At 33.4% G+C, this 20,706-nt stretch overlaps 1 long non-coding RNA gene across 3 annotated transcripts in view; it reads left to right on the top strand.

The window, feature by feature from the left end:
- LOC105475609 (uncharacterized) overlaps positions 1-20,706 on the top strand; it is a 765,655-nt gene that overhangs the window by 481,214 nt on the left and 263,735 nt on the right. The window lies entirely within an intron of this gene.

Genomic DNA, 20,706 nt, shown 5'->3' on the forward strand with positions numbered 1-20,706 from the left:
AATGGCAGGGCCTTGATAAGAGACCTCTAATTTTCTCTTCCCTCCAGGCTCAAGTTTTCAGAGAGGATAGAAAATGGAATCCTCAAATATTTGGGATCCTGAAAGGAATGAAACTTGTTTTTTGACTTCCAGAACAAGTCTAGGGTTCATGGCAAGCCTTACAGAGTTCCCAGGACTCAAATGGAGTACAACAGCTATAGACTTGACATGGAGATAGTGTAACTAATCAGAGGTGGATTGAAATAGAACATGCTGCTTTCCTGTAGCTCCAAACAGCTCTGCAGACTATGAAAATATATACATATATATATATATTTTTTTATATTTATATATATTATATATATGTATATATTTGTGGCTCTGAGAAAGAAATCAAAAGAGAACAAAGAGATCTGGTGACATGAAGAGGTTGGGTAGACTAAGGAAAAGGTAGTAACCTACAAGGACCTAATAACTGGATCCCAGGAAACTGATGTAAATAGCTCGAGCAATTCTAGCTAAGGTAACTCAGCAGGTGCTTCTCTGAACTAGTACCTGGGCTCTCTTTTAGGCAAGAAAAATGTGGATGGACATAGACAAATCTGTTTGATGGAAGAAACTACATTGATAAAAACATTTCCTCTACTTGGGCTTCTATGATCTTAATTTGGTCATGGATTTAAATAAAGACAGTTGCATTTTCTATATGGCCATGTTTATGGCCTATGAAAATTCATAGTCTACATCGCATTATGTTTAAATAGCCATTAAAGTATGATTGCATTTTCAAAGTTCCATTCATTTACAGTTTTCGGGGGAACTTGCTTGTCATCACAGTTTATTCATTCATGATTGCAATTTGAAGGGCCTTATGAATTATCCAGAGATATCTTTGCATCTAAGGTGATAAAAATGATTTGAGACAGATAAGTAACTTGCTCCATTTGTGACTGAGCAGGGCCACAATTTAAACCTCTAGACTTTCCCCTAGTAATGCTTTTTCTAGGTTTGTTTTTCCACTCTCCCATGTACAGTAGTAGAGACCCATCTTAAGTTTCTATCAAATATTCCTACCTTAAAGTAACTATCAAGTAAACACATTGATAAAAATAAATCATTTGCCTGAAAACTGGAGTTATTGTTTTGTTTATTAATATCAAATAAACACAAAGGAATTAACAACCCATATTAATTTATATGTGGATATAATTACATAATATTTATCTGTATACTATGGATGTGTGAGTAGCAAATAGGTTTTGCAGGTTCAGAAATATTTATACCTGTTGATCAACTTTAGAAATATTTCTTTAAGGCTAGGTGTTGGTTAAAAAGCAAATGGTTCTAATGTTCGACAAATTACACTGTCACAGCAAATAGACCCAGATAAAGGAACTAAATTTAGTCATCACAGTGTCCCAATGTGTGAAATGAAACATGGCCTTAGGTATCATCACTGCATATTTTAGAAAATATAATCTTTTTTCTTGAATGTATTTGCGTAGTAAAATCATTTAATTATAATGTGTGAATGTGTATATAAAGGCTTCAGTGAGAACACAAAGTCTCCCAGAAATTTCACTTAGAATGAGATTGTAGATAAAATACAAGGCATTTTTATGCTGGGTGTGAAAAAGCTGACTAAAATATTTACGTATTAATATCCCATTGCAAAGATCACTGTTAGCTCATTCGCCTTAAATTATTCACTAAGTTCAATGGTTATTATTTTTGGCTGCTGCAGTCAGACCTTATAAATACATTTCTAAGGTCACACACTCTACTTTTCATCTAAATCTTTCTCCACCTTTCCTCTTTTAAAAGTGAACATTAAATGAAATTGCCTGACATTCAACCTTAGTGAGTCAAACAGTTTTTTCAACCACAAATTAAAGTACAAGGATATTATTTTTTATATTGTTTAAGAGAGATGCAGAAGCCAGGAAATAGGGGATTTTAGTATCAACTTTAATAAATGTTTTTTTAAATGGCAAACACAACGGTACATCTCTTGTTTAAGAACAAAAATTATATCAAAATAATTTCCAACTTTATTTTTATTAATAGATTAGCCACAGTTGTCTTAAGTAGATCATTTATCTTTCTTGTTAACATCTTTGCACAATAGATATTTTTAAGAATTTTGCCCATGTGTTTTATCACATATTGACTTAGTTATGGCATGCAGTAGCCTGAAAAGTAGGAATCTCAAATCACTGTGGGACTGGAAGGGTCTTTTTATTTTTTATCACTCAAATTTCACTTTGCTTTGAATTCAAACACAGTAAAGGATACATTTTCTCATAGTAGGGGTGCAAGGACCTGCTGAGAATAGCCTGATTCAGATCAAAGAGTCAATGTAGAATTTAGACACAAGTGTCCCTTTTGTCTAAGAACAAGTTTGGGAACCTAGAAGATGAAACTACACTGTTGACCTGTGGTTGATCTTGTGAAGTTAGTTCCCATTATGCGTCGGTCAGGTTGCCTGTGATGTCAAGTAACCACACATTACCAACCACAAGTACCAGTGAACTATATTTCATTCTATATAATGTACAACATACTTTTCAACTCTTGGTATTTTGGGCATTCTCTGAGTCAAATGCTGTGTCATTTTCCTCTGCTTCCCCATGCCTCTAACTGTTTCTGCCTGATTGTGATGCACTTTCTTTCATGTCTAACTTTCCAATTCATATCAAAACATGAATTTTTGAGACAAATATTTGTGAAGGTCAATTAGGAAGTAAGCATTGTATTAACAATGCTTCTAAAGTCTCTCTGATCTAGAACCGGGCCCCCAAGCTTCCGGAAATGTCTGTTTGTCTGGTTCAACACCATTTCTCTTCGGAGTGCATAGCTCTGCTCTACTGCTTCCAGCCAGACCTCACATTGATCTCGTCCCCTGTGTTCTCAACTACCCATGGCCATTCTGTCAAACTTTTTTCTTGGCCCATGAATGTCCTTTCCATTTCCTCTTCAGTTCTCTAAGGAGCACTATGACTCTGGCTGCCAAAGGGATAGGATGATTTTTAAGGCACAGCTTTGAAAAAAATGGCCACTTGGTGAATGATAATAACCAAATCTTAAAAGAAAATTCATTAGTGTGTTCTTGGGAAGCTTGGAGGACAGCTACATGTACGACTATGCAAGGTAATAGTGGCAGAGCACCTGGAAGCAAAACAGGATTTTGATTGTTATAAAAAAAGATTAAAGCTGATCATCAAGATTTGGTTCCCACTAGGAAAAAAAAAAAATGTGTTATTGAAAGAAAGAACAATAGATGAAGAGATGGAGAGACAAGTCTCCATTAAATCCAAAACTCCATAGAATGACAAAAGAGGAAGAGCATGGGTGTTTGTTCATATTTATGGAGTACCTACCATATGCTAGGCTCTATGTTGTGTCCTAGAGACAGAGAATGAACAGTCAGAAAATGTAACCTTGAGTATAAGCAAATGTTTCTTTCAGTACTTGACCTTGAAGCTAAAATTCTGTCAATACACAGATACTTTGAAAAGCACTGCAGTGAATAGAGTGATGTTCTCTATCAGTAGATCTTTCACCTACTCATTGATGGCATGGATGGAGTGTCCCTCAATAATATCTATCTACATTCACTCTGATTTCATGATCACCAAACGGCCACGTAATTACTAATTATCTTCCAAGGTATCATAAAACTGGAAAGCAGACACTTTAGCCACAAAAAAATCCTAGACACTGAAATTATATATTTATATAGTCAGTGTTGTCTTACACGGAGAGATTTTTGTGACATTAGTTGGAAAAGAACCATAAACCTGTGATGCAGAGAAATATTCCAGGTAGAGAGTCAGAAGAACTGTCCAAGCATGCACTATGGCTCACACTCACTCTACATTCTCTAGTGTAGCTATTGAAAACTTTGGTAGCATAGGGACTGAGCACTCCTTTGAGAGGCAAAAAGAGGAGGTGAACAGATTAGACTCTGGAATCAGACCACCTGAGTTCTCATTCTTGTTTTACTACCTAAATGTGGTATATTCCTAGGCAAGTTACTTGATCTTTCTTTGCTTCTGTTACCTCATCTGGGAATGTAAGTAAACTATTACCTGCCTCTTTGGGCTGCTGAAAAGATTAAGTGATGTAATATATGAGCTGTATAAAAAATATTATATTATATTTTTATATAGCTCATATATTATTAAAAAGTTTATAATATATTTCAATCATTGGGTTTGTTTATTGCAAATATTTGTTTACAAGTGTGGCTCCAACTTTCATTTAGCTAACTCCTGCTTATCCTTCAATATCTTAGCTCACATTGTAAAATATACCATAGAAAAAAGAGTGAATAATACACACTTATGTAATAAATAATTTAACAATAATACAAACACCAATGTAGATAACATTGAATATATACTTGACAAAGTGGTTGTACAAATTTATATCCCCACTAGCAATGTATCAGAATCCTTATTTATTCATGTCCTTGTCAACAGTTTATAGTGTCCAAATTAAGGTTTTCAAAACAGGTGGGTATGTAATGCTAATATATTGCAGTTTTTATTTGCATTTCTCTGATTTCTAAAAATTAGATTTGAATGGCATTCCTAAAATTATTTATCATTCATATTTCTTCAAGTTTCCTATTTGTGTCTTTTGACCAATATACTTTTAGGTTTTTAAAAAAATTTATTTTCCTATTGGTTGTTGGGAAATCTTTACATGTTCTAGATACTAATCTTTTGTTGATTACTATAAAGAATATCTTCTAAGTGGTGGCTTCTCTTTTATTCTCTTCATCGTACCTTTCAATTAGTTATAAGCTTAACTAATATGTACAGATTTTATTTAGTCAATATACAGCACCAACCTTTTGCTTTATGGATTGGGATTTTTTGTATCTTTTTAAAAACATACTTCCTATCTTAATGTCATAAAGATCCTCTCATATATTCTCTTGTACTAATTTCCACATAGATGTGCTTAATATTTTGAAGATTTTTCTATGGTACGATACAAGGATCCAGTTTCCTTTTTATTGGTTTATTCTTTCAAGAAGGATAAACAACAGTAACAAGTGCCTGCCAGGCATGGTGGTTCATGCCTGTAAACCCAACACTTTGGGAGGCTGAGGCAAGCAGATTGCCTGAGTTCATGAGTTCGAGATCAACCTGGGCAACATGGGGAAACCCTGTCTCTACCAAACGTACAAAACATTAGCTGAGAGTGGTGGTGTGTGCCTGTGGTCCCAGCTACTTGGGAGGCTGAGGAGGGAGGACTGCCTGAGCTCAGGAGGCAGAGGTTGCAGTGAGCTGAGAGTGCCCCTGCACTCCAGCCTGGGCAACAGAGGGAGACTCTGTCTCAAAATAAATAAATAAATGAATAAATAAAAACAAAAAATAACAAGCATCGAAGCTCCTTTTCCTTAATTCTTATTTAATACAATTATCATCTTTTCACCTATGATCTGAAATGTCAGTTTTATATATGTATGCATGCATGTGAATGTGTGTTTGTGTGTGTGTGTATATATACACACACACACACACACAGAGACAGACACAGAGTATGTATATATGTGTGTGTATATATATAGACATATATATATAGAGAGAGGGCAAGGTTGAGGGTCATTTGTAGTGTCTCGTTATTTTGATGGTCTAAATAATTGTGAATAATTTCCACTGTAATTTCTTCTTTGTTATTGACTTATTGAGAATTGTATGTTTAAATTTCCAAATGTTTAGAGTATTTTATTTTATTGATTTATAATTAAATTTTGCTATAATATAGGAATGTCAGCTTTGAAATTTGCCGAGACTTGCTCTATGGACTATTCTGCAGTCAATGTTGCTAAAGTACTCTGTGTTTTAAGAAATATATTCGGCCGGGCGCGGTGGCTCAAGCCTGTAATCCCAGCACTTTGGGAGGCCGAGACGGCCGGATCACGAGGTCAGGAGATCAAGACCATCCTGGCTAACACGGTGAAACCCCGTCTCTACTAAAAAATACAAAAAACTAGCCGGGCGAGGTGGCAGGCGCCTGTAGTCCCAGCTACTCGGGAGGCTGAGGCAGAAGAATGGCATAAACCTGGGAGGCGGAGCTTGCAGTGAGCTGAGATCCGGCCACTGCACTCCAGCTTGGGCGACAGAGCGAGACTCCGTCTCAAAAAAAAAAAAAAAAAAAGAAAAAGAAATATATTCTCCATTTGTTGAGTGCAGGGTCTATATGGGACTTTTGGATTAAGATTAATATTTCCAATATTGAAATCTTTCTTCTTTTGATTATTTGTCACTTTTTTATATGATTTGAACCTATGTTATTAGGCACATACCAGTTTAGAATTGTTATATCTTCTCAATGAATTTGAGCTTCCATTAATATATATTAATACCCTTTTGTCATGCTGTTTTAGCTGTAAAATCTTTTTGTCTAATTGCTACACCAGTAATTGTATTAATTAGCCTGGCCTTTATTTTTCACACACTTCTTTCAGCCTGCCTATTTTGTAAATTTATGTATTATAAACAAAATATAATCAAATATTTGAAAGCAAACTGACAATCTTTAAAGTCAATATTTTATTTTTAAAAAAATGATTGTCATTACTTTCTATATTTTCCCCACTTAAATTTTGGTTTTACTCATTCACGTTTCTTTTCCTTACTAGATTTTCCCCTCTGTATTAGGTACGAAGTTCGGCAATCTATTTCTATGTTCTTACTAATTTCCCTAGAAATTATAAGGTGGTCATTTTAATCAAATAAACCTTTACCCTCCTCTAAGGACTTTAGTGTAATCTAATGGAATTTTCTGCTTCAGATTGTACTATTTCAAGATTTTTAGATCTCAGTTTTAACTGAACAAGATAAACATGTAGTTATTATGTTACAACCAATAGTTAAATTTCACAGCTTAACATTTATTTGCTTAGTATTCCCTCTTCCATCTGATACTTTCCTGCACTCATTTTTTGTTGAAATACATCATTGAGAAATTTCTATAAGTTCATAATTATTTAGTTTATATTTGCGTTTTTTAATTTTACTTAAACATGATTTTACTTTATATATAATTTTATATTGATACTTTTCTCTAAGGTCTGTGGAGAGATTTTTCCATTGCCAAATGGTTTCCATTGCTGCTACTGAGAAGTATTCTGTAAATTTGCTTGTAACTCCTTTCTAGTTATCTCTTTATTCTTTCTTGACACTTCTAATATTTTTCTCTTTTTTTATCTTAAAGATTTCTGTAGTTTTACTACAAGGTATCCATGAATGAATTCCTTTTATTAATCATCTTGAATATTTTGCATACTATGTCTGTGACATATTTTGTTAACATCTGGAAAAGTGTTAATGGTTATTTCTTCAAATAGTCTACTGTCCTTCCTCCTCCACTGACTCTACTATCTCCTTCAGAATGATGACGATGAATATGTTAGTCCTTCTCATTCTTGATTTCCCTTTGGTTATGTGCCAACACATTGTAACTCTTGATTTGATTTTCTTTTCAGCTGTCTGATCTGCAGCTGATCTTATTTTAAGACTTTTTTTCAATTGTTAAATAACTGCTATAAAAATTGCATTTTCTATTCTAAAAGTTTGAAATCATTCCACTTCAAATCTGCCTGGTCATTTTATATATCACCATTTTTTGTTGTTCATTTTTGTGACTCTATCTTATATTTTAAAATATTTATTTATTTATTTATTTATTTATTTATTTATTTATTTATTTTAGAGATGGAGTCTTGCTTTGTTGCCCAGGTTGTTCTCAAAATACTGGGCTCAAGGAATCCTCCTGCCTCAGCCTCCTGAGCAGCTGGGACTTCAGGCACGCACCACTAAGTTCAACTTCTACTTAGACATTATGTTTTCTATTATGTGTTCATTTCAGCATATGAAACCTTTAAGGGTATAACTACTATATCTTTACTGTGTGTTTGCTAATTTTTTAAATAAATTTTATTTTTTTAGAGCAGTTTTAGGTTCACAGCAAAATTGAGCAGAAGTACAGAGAATTCCCATCCTCCCTCTGCCCCGTACAAATGCATAGCCTCCCTTATTATCAACATCCCCTACCAGAGTGGTACCTTTGTTACAACTGATGAACCTACTTTGACACACGATTATCATCGAAAGTTCATAGTTTACATTAGGATTCAAGCTCATCAGCATTGTAAATTCTATAGGTTTAGACAAATGTTTAATTACATGTTATAAATAGCATCATACAGAGTATTTTGACTGCCCCCAAATCCTCTGTTTTGGCTATTTAATCCTCTCTCCTTGCTAATCTCTTGCAGCTACTGACCTTTTTGTGTGTTTTCTGATGTTTTAATATGAGCTTTTAATTATTTATGTATGTTTGTATGTTTGTTTAAACCCTCAGAAATTCTAAAGGCAAATTAGGAATGCCTTTCTTGAAGAAAGGACTTGCATTTCCTCTGTCAGGAACCAAAAGGATATTGCCGATTTGGGAACATTCTGGCTCTCTTCCAGGGAAATGGCTTGCTGTAGGTATCTCACTTTAGCTCTTCTTTAAAATAAAATTTAAAAAAAAAAATTCTCTTTTATTTTTATTTCAATAGGTTTTTGGAGAACTGGTGGTGTTTTGTTACATGAATAAGTTCTTTAGTGGTGATTTCTGAGATTTTGGTGTACCCATCACCCAAGCAGTGTACACTGTACCCAGCGTGTAGTCTTTTATCCCTTGCCACCCTGCACCCTTTCCCCCAAGTTCCTAAAGTCCAATATATCATTCTTACGCCTTTTCATCCTCACAGCTTAGCTCTCATATGAATGAGAATATGCAGTGTTTGGTTTTCCAGTCCTGAGTTACTTCACTTAGAATAATAGTCTCCAATTTCATCCAAGTTGCTGTAAATGATGTTACTTCATTCCTTTTTATGGCTGAGTAGTATTCCGTCTTACATATATACCACAGTTTCTTTATATACCACAGTTTGATGGGCATTTGGGCTGGTTCCATATTTTGCAATTGCAAATTGTGCTGCTATAAATGTGCATGTGCAAGTATCTTTTTCATACAGTGACTTTGACTTCTTTTCTGTGGGTAGTAACTAGTAGTGGGATAGCTGGATCACATGGTAGATCTACTTTTAGTACTTTAAGGACTCTCCACACTGTTTTCCACAGTGGCTGTACTAGTTTACATTCCCACTAACAATGTAAAAGTATTCCTCTATCATCACATCTACATTAACATCTATTTTTTTACATTTTTTTTTATTATAGTCATACTTGTAGGAATGACGTGGTATCACACCGTGGTTTTGATTTTTATTTCTCTAATAATTAGTGATGTTGAGCATTTTTCTATATGCTTTTTGGCCATTTGTATATCTTCTTTTGAAAATTGTCTATTAATGTCCTTGGCCCATGTTTTCAGGGGACTGTTTGTTTCTTGCTGATTTGTTTATTTGTAGACTCTGGATATTAGTTTAGATAGATAGATAGATAGATAGATAGATAGATAGATAGATAGATAGATAGTGAGTGAAGATTTTTTCCGACTCTGTGGGTTTTCTGTTAACTCTGCTGATTATTTCTTTTGCTGTGCAGAAGCTTTTTAGCTTAATTAAGTCCCATCTATTTATCTTTGTGTTGTGTTTGCTTTTGGATTTGTAGTAATGAAATCTTTGCCTAAGCCAATGTCTTGGAATGGTTTTTCTGGTGTTATCTTCTAGAATCTTCATGGTTTCAGGTATGAGATGTAAGTATTTGATTCATCTTGAGTTGATTTTTATATAAGGTGAGAGATGATGATCCAGTTTCATTCTTCTATATGTGGCTTGCCAATTATCCCAGTACCATTTGCTGAATAGGGTGTCTTTTTCCCACTTTATGTTTTGTTTGCTTTGTGGAAGATCAGTTGGCTGTAAGTATTTGGCTTTATTTCTGGGTTCTCTATTCTGTTCCATTGGTCTATGTGTGTATTTTTATACCAATATCAAGCTGTTTTGGTGACTATGGCCTTATAGTTTGATGTGGAGTAATGTGATGTCTCCAGATTTGTTCTTTTTGCTTAGTCCTGCTTTGGCTATCTGGGCTCTTTTATGGTTCCATATAAATTTTAGGATTTTTAAAATAGTTCTGTGAAGAATGATGGTGTTATTTTGATGGGAATTGCATTATAATTTGTAGATTGCTTTTGGCAGCATGGTAATTTTCACAATATTGATTCTACCCTTCCGTGGTCATGAACTCTGTTTCCATTTGTTTGTGTTATCTATGACTTCCTTCAGCAGTGTTTTGTAGTTTTCTTTGTAGAGGTCTTTCACATCTGGTATACTCCTAAGTATTTTATTTTTTGCAGCTATTGTGAAAGGGGTTAAGTTTTAATTTGATTCTCAGCTTGGTCACTGTGTTGTGTAGCAGAGCTACTGATTTGTGTACATCATATTTGTATCCTGAAACTTTGCTGAATTTATTTACTAGTTCTAGCAGCTTATTGGAGGATTCTTTAGGGTTTTCTAGGTATATGATTGTATCATCGGCAAATGCAACTGTTTGACCTCCTCTTTACTAATTTGGATGCCTTTTATTTCTTTCTCTTTTCTGATTGATCTGATTAGGATCTCCAGTATCACGCTGAATAGAAGTGATAAAAGTGGTCATCTTTGTCCTTCTCTAGTTCTCAGGGGAAATGCTTTCCACTTTTCCCCATTTAGTATGATGTTGGCTCTAGGTGTGTTGTAGATGGAGTTTATAAATTTAAGGTATGTCCCTTTTATACCGGTTTTGCTGAGGGTTTTAACATAAATGGATGCTGGCTTTTGTCAAATGCTATTTCTGCATCTATTGAGATGACCACTTGATTTTTGTTTTTAATTTTATTTGTGTGGTGTACCACATTTATTGACTTGTGTATATTAAAACATCCCTCCCTGGTATGAAACCCAGTTGATCATGGTGGATTATCTTTTTGATATGCTGTTGGATTTGGTTCACTAGTATTTTGTTGAGGATTTTTGCATCTATGTTCATCAGGAATATTGGTCTGTAGTTTTCTTTTTTTTGTTATGTCCTGCCCTGGTTTTGGTATTAGGGTGATACTGGCTTCATAGAATGATTTAGGGAGGATTCCCTCTTTATCTTTTGGAATAGTGTCAATAGAATTGGTTCAATTCTTCTTTGAAGGACCGATAGAATTCAACTGTGAATCCGTCTGGTCCTTGACCTTTTTTGTTGACAATTGTGTTCCTGCCATTTCAATCTCACTGCCTGTTATTGGTCTGTTCAGAGATTCTGTATCTTCCTGGTTTAATCTAAGATGGTTATATATTTCCAGAAATTTATCCATCTCCTCTAGGTTTTCTAGTTTATGTGCATAAAGGTGTTTATAGTAGCCTTGAATCATCTTTTGTATTTCTGTGGTATCAACAGTAGTATCTACTATTCCGTTTGTAATTGAGCTTATTTGAATCTTCTCTCTTCTTGGTTAATCTCATTAGTGGTCTATCAATTTTATTTATTTTATCAAAGAAAAATCATCTTTTTGTTTCATTTATCTTTTGTTTCATTTTTTGTTTGTTGGTTTGTTTGTTTCTATTTCATTTAGTTCTGCTCTGATCTTCATTATTTCTTTACTCCCACTGCATTTGGGTTTGGATTGTTCTTGTTTTTCCAGTTCTGTGAGGTGTGATCTTAGATTGTCTATTTGTGTTTTTCCAGTTTTCTGATGTAGGAATTTAATGCTATAAACTTTCCTTTTAGCACCACTTTTGCTGTATCCCAGTGCTTTTGATAGGTTGTGTCACTATTATTGTTCAATTCAAATAATTTTTTAATTTCCATCTTGATTTCATTATTGACCCAATAATCATTCAGGAGCAAGTTATTTAATTTCCATGCATTTGCATGGTTTTTAGGGTTCCTTTTAGAGTTGATTTCCAATTTAATTCCACTGTGGGCTCAGGGAGTACTTTATATAATTTCAGTTTTCTTAAATTTACTGATATTTGTTTTGTGGTCTATCATATGGTCTATCTTGGAGAATGTTCCATATGCTGATGAAAAGAATGCATGTTCTGCAGTTGGGTAAAATGTTCTGTAAATATCTGTTAAGTCCACTTGTGGGTATAGTTTAAGTCCACTGTTTCTTTGTTGACTTTCTGTCTTGATGACCTGTCTAGTGCTGTCAGTGGCATATTGAAGTCCCCCACTATTATTCTGTTGCTATCTGTCTCATTTCTTAGTTATAGTGTAATTGTTTTATAAATTTGGAGCTCCAGTGTTAGGTGTGTATATATTTAGAATTGTGATATTTTCCTGTTGGACTAGTCCTTCTATCATTATATGATGTCCCTCTTTGTCTTTTTTAACCGGTGTTGTTTTAAAGTTTGTTTTATCTGATAAAATAATAGCTACTCCTGCTCGCTTTTAGTGTGCATTCACATGGAATATCTTTTTCCACTCCTTTACCTTAAGTTTATGTGATTTTTTTATGTACTAGGCAAGTCTCCTTAATACTGCAGAAAGTTAGTGGGTTAATTCTTATCCATTCTGCCATTCTATATCTTTTAAGTATAGCATTTAGGCCATTGACATTCAATGTTAGTATTGTGATGTTAGGTACTATTCTATTCATCATGCTATTTCTTGCCTGAATACCTTGTGGGTTTTTTTGTTTTGTTTTGTTTTGTTTTTTTAATTGTGTTATTGTTATATAGGTCCTGTGACATTTATCCTATAAGGAGTTTCTATTTTGGTGTATTTCAAGGATTTGTTTCAAGATTTAGAGTCATTTTAGCCGTTCTTGTAGTGCTGGCTTGGTAGTGGCAAATTCTCTCAGCATTTGTTTATCTGGAAAAGGATGTATCTTATTTTTTACAGCTGAATCAAGGTGGACTCTCCATGTTGCAATGCTTGCATGGGCTCTTCTCTCCAGCAGCCTTGCCTTTCACATCTACTCACAGCTCTACATCTATATTCTAGTGTCAGCTCAGGATTTTGTATAGTTGAGATAGTTTGGGAGATTTTCTTACTTATTTCAAGCCCAGAAATTCCTTAAATGTGTGTGTGTGTGTTTTAATCAAAGCTACTATAATTTTTGTTTAAGGTCCTATTCAGATAATTTATTCAAAGTCCACCAAATCTTTTTTTCAGTAGTGTCTTATCTGTGGTTTAACTCATCTTTTGGATTTCAATGATTATATTTTTTTTCATTTGGGGTTTTATAAATGGATCTTTTAAATCTGGTATATTTTTGATAATCACTTGCCTTTCATAACACTACCAATGCCTCCTTTTATTTCTTTACTTATAACTAAAAATATATTTATGCTATTTTCTGTATTCGATAATTCAAACTGTCCACATGATTCGTATGTTTGGATGTACAGCTTGAAGAAGGTTGCTAACTCTCACTTATGTGGCTTGGGGCCTTATGCTTTGCCAAATTGTAATCCCCAGTGTTGGAGGTGGGGCCTGGTGGAATGTGAATGGATTATGGGGGTGGAGTTCTTATAAATGGTTTAGCACCCTCCTCCCTTGTTACCGAATAGGGCATTCTCTAGAGATCTGGTTGTTTAAAAGTGTGTGGCACCTCCCCTCCCTCTCTTCCTCCTGCTCCTGCCATGTAAGACAGGACTGCTTCCTCTTTGTCTTCCTCCATGATTGTGAGTTTCCTGAGGGCTCCGCAGAAGCTGATGCCACCATGCTTCTGTGCAGCCTGCAGAACTGTGAGCCAATTCGGCCTCTTATCTTTATAAATTACCCAGTCTCAGGAATTTTTTTTTATAGCAACGTGAGAATGGACTAATAAACTTAGCTTCCTTACCATGTCAAACATATGTTTTAAAATACTTTTCCTTAGTGTCATATCCCTGGTTTTCATTTGCCATAAATAAGATTTTTTTCTGCAACTTCTTTAGGGAAGGCTTCCCTAAGACCAAGATTAGGCAAGACTTTTTATTATTCTGCAATTTACTTAGTTGTATGTGGCACAGTTTAAATTACTTTCACATATAGATTATTAGCCAATATAAGTTTAGGAACTCTGTCTTTCTGTGTAGTTTTACTTATGTGAATATGTGAATTATAAAATGATATTTATTCTCTAACATTCATTTCACATGTTATTTCCATGAATTCTTTTCTGAAACTCTCCAAACTCCTTTAAACCCTCGGTATAAGAAATTTTAATAATTTTCTCCACCTGGACCCAGTTCTTAGTAATCCTGCCTTAGCAGAGCCCCCAGAGAGATAGTCCATGAGATCATGTAATCTATCCCTTCATCACATTTGAGTGGCTCACTCAATTATGGACACATAGCGTGAGCCTAGGAATCACATTCTATTTCTGATAAAACAGAAATTTGGATGCAGAGAAATTCTGAAAAGTGCAAAGGGAATTGTAATTATTCAGGAATAAACTGTCACATTTTAAAATTAACATCTATTCTATTTATTCATCATCATTTTCAAAAAAAGAAAAAAAGATTAAGTGAAAGTCTACTGATTAATCATTATTAAAATAAAATCCTCAGTGAAATTAAATTTAACATAGTTTAATTGAGCAAAGAATGAGTCACAAATTGAACAGCCTCCCCAGCCAGAGTAGGCTCAGAGAGACTCCACCACAGCCATATAGTTGAAAAAGATTTATAGACAGAAAAAGGAAAGCAACGTACAGAAAACAGAAGTGAGGTACAGAAACAGCCGGATGGGTTACAGCTCAGCGTTTGCCTTATTTGAACATAGTTTGAGCAGTTGGCCCCCTTTGATTGGCCAAAACTCAGTGATTGGCACAAAGGTAAGTTACAGTCTGTTTACACTTCCATTTAGGTTATAGTTCACTATTTTCAGAGAAACTTAAAATATATAAGGAGTTAACTTTAGACTAAACTCGATTTAACATCATGTAGATCACAGCAAGAACTTGCATCTAATCCCAGCTACACCATACACTGAATTTTAGACAAGTAATTTAACCCCTTTCCTTTGGTTTCTTCATAGGCATAAAGGGATAATAAATAACATTCTAACCACTGAATTGTGAGAACTACTTGCTTAAAACATGAAATGCTTGAAACAGGAACCAACACATAGTAAGCATTCAATAAATATTAGGTATTTTGTTATGATTATGGTTATACGTATCAAGTGTCTAGCAGAAGACGTGGTCCATAATTAAGTAAATTTCTCTTCCCCTCTCAGAGCTAATTACCATTGTTGGTAAATGTTTATGAATCTATACATATATGCTTTTTAAATATCGATCTTTGATTTCCTATATCTCCATTAACTTACTGTTTTTATTTAAAACTTTCCTATGAAAACCAGATGTAGCAGATGAACCAGACTAAAGAGAACATCTGACCATATGAATTTCATATAGATTCTACATATTCAACATTCTGTTCATGTAATTTCTAACATTTGTCTACATTAATGATGTAAACAATAATAATAATGTTTAAAATATTATAACTCAATATAACAGGTTTATGTGGGTTAAATGACTATACTTCCTCTTAGATTATAAGCTTGAATATTTCTTTGAGAATTTTATGTGACTTTTTTCACATTGGCAAAGTGATTGGAACTTTTCTTCTTAGTATACACCAGAGAACCACGGAGCAAATATGGACAAAGTGGAAATAATGTATTTAGTAGTAATTTAAACCAATTAAGCATATTTTTTCTAACTGGGGTACAATTTTCTGCAATTAGGTTATGCTAAAGCTCATATTAACAACTTTGTAGATCTCCATATCTAGGATTCACAATTTTATACGTCCATGAAAATAAAGGCTAAGATGGAAACATCAATCCTAGATGATTTTCCTGTTGATATGTTTTACTATACCTCCTAGCTATATGTTTACATTTTATTTCACTGCTCTTACATATATTTTAATACATATGTATTTTCAGCACCATATAATTACTTAACATTCTGTTTTTTAAATAAACTCCAGCTGAATTACAGCAAAGCACAGGATAATTGAGTATTGTATCTTTCTTTAAGAAGAATGCTAGAGTATACTACAGTATATACCTCAGCCACATCCTCCATCACTGACTGCAACTAATCTGTCTTGAGGCAGCATGGCCAGTCTCTCCATTAATCATGCCAGATCTGGATTCAAAATTTCACAGCAACAGCTATAAAAGGAAAATTAAATTCACCACAGAAATAATATCATACAAAATTATGCAACTGCTAGTATGTTTTAATTCTTCAAGAAGTACAGTAAGTAAACAAAAACATGAATAGAGTTTTCTGTGTTTTGTTTTTGAGAAATATAATAGAATAATACCTAGTCTACATTAAATATCTACTGTAAAACTTTAGTGGATCTTTGTTAATGTACAGATAATAGGCCATCAAGCCCTTTGAATCTAACTTACGGTTGAATTATTGGTTGATACAAGAAAATAGAAACTGAAATTTACATTTACATTGTTCAAGTAATTTCAATAAGACTTCTTTTTCCTACGATAAAGACAGGATTTTTACTAATAAAAACATATTATCTACACAGATTTGAAAGGTATGATTTTAGAATGTGAATTCAAAAGCATAATTTGGAGAATTCTATGACTCAGCTCTAAGACACTTTGTTGCACAAAAGCCATGGAGTGTCATTTTAAATATGGAAGTGATATGATAAAACTCTCACTCTTCTAAGAATAAAGCTATTGCTGGACCCTGTTATCTCACAACCCCAAGGTACAATATGATAATGATATCACTTAACATCAGTGCTGAAGTAGGAAAAACAAAAGGGAAAAGCTGCAAGCATTTTAACTAGAAAGAAGTCAAATTAAAATATTAATTTACTGATTAATATAACATTAGCTGACCTATTTTCTCCAGCTTGTTAAACAACAAAGACTTGTGAAGCTAAATAACTGCTTAAAAGATAAATGTTTTCAGAATTCCCAGGGAGATGTTTAGCTCCTTTTTAAACATCATTAAAGATATGCCTTGCATATATCAGGCAATTTTATGCTTTCTGTGCTGAAACATCCTGTTTACATTTATTAATGCATTCTAAAGAATGGGGATTTGCTTAGGGGATCCCCCTTTTTCCAAAACTATGACCAATAGATGTCAGGGATTGTTTACGCTTAGTGACTCATTGTAGAATTTATGAAAATTCAAACTGTTTCCAGAGAGTGAAACAGGTCACACTTGGAAATTTATTTTCTTGAACCCTTCATAATTTGAGATAATATTGATTTTAAAAATAAAACCCAGCAAGCTGCTGTCCACATACTCACAGCCCCACAATCTCAGAAGTTCAAGCTGGCCTTCAAAGAATTGTATTGAAAGCAAAGAGGCGCTAGCTTTTGTGTTAAGAAAGTCAAGTTTCTACTACAATTATGTTACTTAATACCACGCACCTCTAAACTATCTTTTTCTTTAAAAAGTGAAAGTTTTTAAATAAAATTTCTTTCTTTCTTGAGTTGCAAACTGCTAGCAATGTGGTCAGCCAAGACACAAAATAAAACTCACTTTGATTTGGTGCATTCTGATACATGGTCTGAAGAAAGCGGAATGGTTTTCTTAGGAGAATCCAGAATTCATTGAAGTAATGTAAATAGTTAAATGGGGTGTAGTTAGTAAAACAGAGATCCTAAAGGTTTTGGTAAGGAGTTGAAATAGGGTTACACAAGGAATAGACAGATAGATAGATGGTTGAGAGTAGTGAAAAGAAAAAATTTAAATAATCTCTTTAGCTCTTCAGAATAGTTTGTTGATGAATGCCTCTTCTTAACGTAATTTAGAGGATAATGCTGACTTTTTGCTTAACATGGGTATTGAAACCACATCTTTTAGCAAAAGAATAATGTGATTTGTTAAAATTCAGTTTCTACTATTAGGGACTCTTCCAAAAATGTCTTCAAGAGTTAATGGAGCCTGAGGATCTATCTACCTGTGAGTGTTAGTGACAGCATTAAACCATATGACCTACAGAGTTGCCAGTTTTCTTCATTGCTTTCTTTTCAATTTGGTCTTTCTAAATTTTAGTTCTATAACGTATATATATATGTATAATATATATATACATCTAAATATAGATGTATAATATATCTATATATGTATAATATATATCTAAATTTTAGTTCTATAATATATATATGTATATATTCTGAAAATAACATTTTTGTTTTTCTCAGCTTCCAAAGCAGTTCGTTGCTTTCTAAGAAACTATTCCATTCAAAGTCTTTGTTCTTTTGGTTCAGCCTACAGAATATTCCTTGAGACCCTCTGAGATGCAGTTTTGTGTTAGTTGTTAAGTTGTTTGACTGGAACTTCCCTTCCTTTATTCTTTCTCTGGCTCTTTCTCTCACACACACACACACACACTCACAGAGAGTCTTTAAAAATCGGTTAGAATTGGTACCTATTATTAAATACATCCTTCCCTAAACTACTGTCTTAAAAAAACAATAACACGTATAGTAGTATAGTGGTATGCTGGTAAATGTTTAACAACCAGTTCTCTGGGAATAATAAGAACACTCTGATATTTAATGTTAATGGTTTCCCTGGTGTAAATACTCTCACCATGGCTCATCTCAAGCCACTGAGATAATCTCACTGAATGTGGATTTGGTACAAATTTGCACATTTGGCTCTTGTGAACTGGTAGAAGTAGAATGACTACTTTTTAACCCAGGCCTCTTCTGAAGAGGTCCATGTAGCTGGTAACCTTAAAAAATATATGAACATCTCCTTCCACAATCCCTCCCCACCAACAAAGATCAGGCTTTTCTATTTCATAATTGAAGGGATAGATGTCCCAAGCTTAGTGTTCCGTGAGTTATAACAGAAATCCACTGTGCGTATAGTATTCATCTGGGCCATATCATGTTACCCATGTGGAACTTGAGACAAGAAGAACCAATGCAAATATGTCGATGATCATGCTGACTTCAGTGCCATGAATAATAAAATATTTGTTTCTTAGCCTGAAGTTTTGTGTCTCTATCAGCATACATGAAATAGTTACAGGCTAACTTACTAGTCTATAAGTAAGATAAAATCAAATTTCATACCCAACAAATATCCTGTATTGAAACTGATAGAAACACATATGTTCACATATATGCAAAAGTAGTCTTTATATGTTGGTAATATATAGGAACTTATTTTCATTGATCAGAAATATTGGAATAGCATGAAATAATTTAGATTAAAAAATCATTGTTAAGAAATTTCAACTTCTAAAATTATACAGTGAATTTTTCACTATGAAGCATTCATTGACTATTTATATATCAAATTATTCCACTGGATTTTTTACTACTTGCTGTTTTGCATTGTCATGATTTTGTTTTATAAAATGTAACATCTGCCAATACTGATACAGAGAATATTAGAATATTCAATTTTATGTCACGATCTTAAGTCAAAATGAAAAGTTTTAACAAAGTTTGAAGTACTCACGCTGTTAATATATGCGGACGTATTTCTACCAAGTTTTGTGTTCCTATATGTAATTTCCAGAGTCGTATTTGCAATACTGATAATCAGTTATTATAGATATTTCCTAGTTATGAAATAATTTCTGGATTTTCTTGATTTGAATGTACACTTAAATGCAATAGAACAAAAAGGAAGATTAAATTAAAATCAGTATCAATAATGTAAACTTGCTTCTACTATACTCCTAGGATTCATCTGAATGCAGACTCCTAGGGACCACCAAAAAAAAAAAAAAAAAAAAAAAACCCCAAAATACTATTTCTCCCTCTTTCCTTTTCCTCCACTTCTCTTTTTGCAGATTTCCTTTCTCAACAAATTATGTAACATATGTATGTTGTATACCATGAGTATATGCAATTTTAATTTATCAACTAAAATAAAGAAATAAAACTACAAAGGTTCAAAAATTAAAATGAAATTATTATGTAACAGATTTAAGGTTTGAGGTTTGATTATCATTGTTTATCACATCATACTCTAGAGCGAATGAATAAATATTTGTTAAGTTTTCAATCAATATAAAATTCTGAAGATGTCTCTAAAGACATTAATATAATGTAGTGTGCAATACTAGGTTATATTTTTATACAGTTTTAAACATCAAGATCTTGAAAAAACAGTTCCAAGCAGACATTTAATATGCAATAAAATTTTGCACATATTAAATTCTAAATGCTACTCGATTAAGACTAACAAAAATTATTGTTAATATTGTAATGTTAGTTGATGACTGTGAAAACTCTTCATTTATCTCACATTACCAGAAGTAAATATAACTAATTATATTAAAATAATACAATTTAAAACTTATTAGCTGTAACATATTAGAATTTTATCTAGTTTTCTTAATATCATGTATTATATTGATCAAAAGTAGTGATGTCATTTTAAATGACATTATCCCAAACAAGGAATATGAAAGGAACCCCCAAAAATTAACTAAGAATTTTAAAGGTAAATGTTGATCTATTTTTAACTCCTTGATGAATGCACAGAAAATAAATTCTTCATTTTGTTTTTTGACTGACAACACTCCTCACTCACACTCAAATCCTACTTGAGCTCCATCCCGGTGCTATGAAAACATCTTATGGTATTCTAATAGGGCCATGCTCTGTACCCATTAGGGATAGAGAATGGAGAAATAGTGCCAAAAATGTGCCAAATAAAACTCTAATATTTATTTCAGTTACTTACACTGCATATGAAAAATGCTAGCTTTTAGTGTCCTCTTTATCAGGGTCTTTGTCCTAATACTCACTCTAAGGC

The sequence above is a fragment of the Macaca nemestrina genome, chromosome 4 (assembly GCF_043159975.1).
Source record: "Macaca nemestrina isolate mMacNem1 chromosome 4, mMacNem.hap1, whole genome shotgun sequence".
Lineage (NCBI taxonomy): Eukaryota > Metazoa > Chordata > Mammalia > Primates > Cercopithecidae > Macaca > Macaca nemestrina.